Genomic DNA, 3127 nt, shown 5'->3' on the forward strand with positions numbered 1-3127 from the left:
ATATATCTATATATATCTTAGATAATATCCGGCTGCTAGGACTACCCTAAAAAGGAACTATATAACCTAATAGGTATATAACTAGGTATACTAGAGGGACTATTAGTATCGATAATCTAGTATACTATAATAACTACCTAGTTATAGACTACTAAGAGAAGGACTAGATATATAAGGATACTTATTTAGTATATATATATTTAGTTCTTCGCGATTAATCCTTATATTATTACTTAGTTACTATCTTTAGTACTTTATAATTTATCTTTAAGATAATCTAACCTATAAGTAGGAGAGCTTACTCTGTAGTAATACTTAGTAACTAACTTACTTAGCGCGTACTTCTAGCACGTTCTATAAGATACTTAATAGGGCCTAAGTCTATATAAGGCTTAGTATAGTAACGGTACGGTTACGAGATACTCTTAGAATCCGTAGTAGGATTAGGTAAGTATAACCCCGGTTAGCACTACTCGTAGTGACTAGTCGGCTACGCGTAATACTAAGGCCAAGGCTAAGGGAGGGAGGAACCTCTATTAATTGTATTACTAAAGGCAAAGATATAAACTAATTCTTTAATTTAAAATTTACTACTAGTACGAATTATATAATCTATTCCTACTTCTTTAGTTTCTTGTTAATCTTCTTTTTCTAAAAATTAAAATATAATAGATATTTCCTTTTTACTAATTTAACAGACCTAGTAAACTATTCTATTAACTATACGACCACAAATTATACCTATTGAACTATATATAATTCGAGATTTACTACCGAATATCCTAGCGAAAAGATTATTTAGTGATATAGCAAGTATATACGATCCCGATTTACTAATTCTAAGTATAGAAGATTTTTCCTAACTATTATCTATTTAAACACTAATTCAAATACTAATTGATAGTGTTATAGGCACCAAGCATATAGGAAACAGAGGAGAACGAAGTTAGATTGGTCTATCTAGGAGAGCAAGAGGACGAAGAAGGAAAACAAGAAGGGAAAGGCCTATATAGGCCTATAAGAAGAAGGAAATAAAGGTCTGGGTCTGCAATTAGCAAACCTATAGGGTAAAGGAAGACGAGCGTATATACTACTAAATAGGCAAGGTCGAGGTCAAGTTATCACTAATACTACTAGGTACTTTTCTAAGAAGCTCTTCTATACTAATTTATCATTCTTTTACTTAAAGTTCTTCTCTAGATCTAATTATAATTATATAATCTCCTCTATAAATTATTTAATCTTCTTTATTAATAAATCTAATTAAGTAGACTGCTTCTCCTAACCTAATTTAAGTTCAAATTACCTATCCTCCTAAGCTAATTAACTAACTAGCTTAATAATAACCACCGAGAAGATCTACTAGAGAAAGAAAGCTAGTTAATTTAGGTCCTAGTATAGTAAGATATCCTAAGAAAGGCCTAATAGTTTTAGATCTATTAATAATTATAATTAAAGAAAATATACTAGGCCCTAGTATAGTTTATAGTATAACTAAGAGGATTCGTTCTAGAATAGTTAAAATCCCTAATACCTATATAGAAGTAAAGAAATCTAATTTTATAGATTACTAGTTATAGGTAGAAAAGGTCTAATTAGATAAGATTACTACTTCTAATACTATAGTTCTTATTCCCTATCTACCGAAGGGCACGTTAATCCTACTAGGCAAATAGGTATATAATAGGAAAAATTAAACCACAAAATACTTCCGTATTTACTAGATGAATTAATAAAATAATCTAACTAGGTATAGTTTATAGTATAACTAAACGAATTCGATCTAGTATAGTTAAAATCCCGAATATCTATATAGAAGTAATAAAATTAGATTTTACTAATTACTAGTATTAAGTAGAAGAAACCAATTAAAAAAGATCTAAGTAGCCGAAGCTATAGTTCTTATCCCTATTCTACTAAAGGGTATATTAATTCTCCTAGGTAAATAGGTTTATGATATTAAGAAAGATAATAATAGCTATATTATAGAATTTTATATATACTAGGTTATATATAGTAATTACTAAATATCTAGTATTAATTTCTAACCTAATAAATGTTACTCCTCTATTATTTCTAACACTATAGTAAAATTATTTCTATTATTAGTAGCGATTAAATAATTTAATATTAATTAATAGGATATTATAGGTATATATCTTAACGTAGCTCTTAATAATAGAGTTATCTTTATAAAATAACTAACTAGATATAAATACTATAGCCTTAATAGGATCGAATATATATATCTTTTAAACTAGGCCCTTTACAGATTACGATAAGTAGGATATCTTTAGTATAAGGTGTATTTACTAACGATTTAAAAGATCTTAGTTTATATTTATTAGAATTTGAACCTTATATTCTTACTAATACTAATTATACTCTCTACGTACTAATTTATATAGATAATATATTATTAATAGGCCTCTAAGATAAACGAATTCGATTCGAAAAAAGAATAAGAAATAAGCGATAATTAAAGAAACTTCCTTTTAAACGATTTCTTAGATATAATATTTTTCGCGAATCTCCTAATTATATTTTTATAAACTAATAGGAGTATTTAATTTAATTACTTAATAATAAAGGTTTTTCTAATACTAATTACTCTTTAGTTCCTATAAATCTATCCTAGAAAATACTAATAGTAGACAATATAATTACTAAAATAGAGAAATTATCTTATATAAAGAAAATAGGTAAGATTAGATAGCTCTTAATTAAAATACGACCGGATATTACTTATATAGTTTTAAAATTATAAAGACGAATAGGAATACTACGAAAAGAAGATAACGCTATGTATAAAGAACTTTTATAGTATTTTACTAGTATAATTATATTAGGAATTCCTTTTAGAAGAGATCCTACTAAGGGTCTTAAGGGTTTTATTAATACTTCTTATACTAATACCGAAGATAGTAAATCTACTAAAGTCTATATTTAGTTTTTCGTAGACGTACTAATTTCCTAGACTTCTTATAGGCAAGATATTGTTATAAGTTCTTCTATAATAGCCGAATACTATATATTAAGTACTACTATTAAAGAGGGTTTATACTTAGTAAGAATTATAGCCGATTTATAATTAATAAACCTATTAAACTGTAATACTAATTTCGAT

This window comes from Penicillium daleae (assembly GCF_028827525.1).
Source record: "Penicillium daleae strain IBT 16125 chromosome Unknown utg000006l_segment0_segment0, whole genome shotgun sequence".
Taxonomy (NCBI): Eukaryota; Fungi; Ascomycota; class Eurotiomycetes; order Eurotiales; family Aspergillaceae; genus Penicillium; species Penicillium daleae.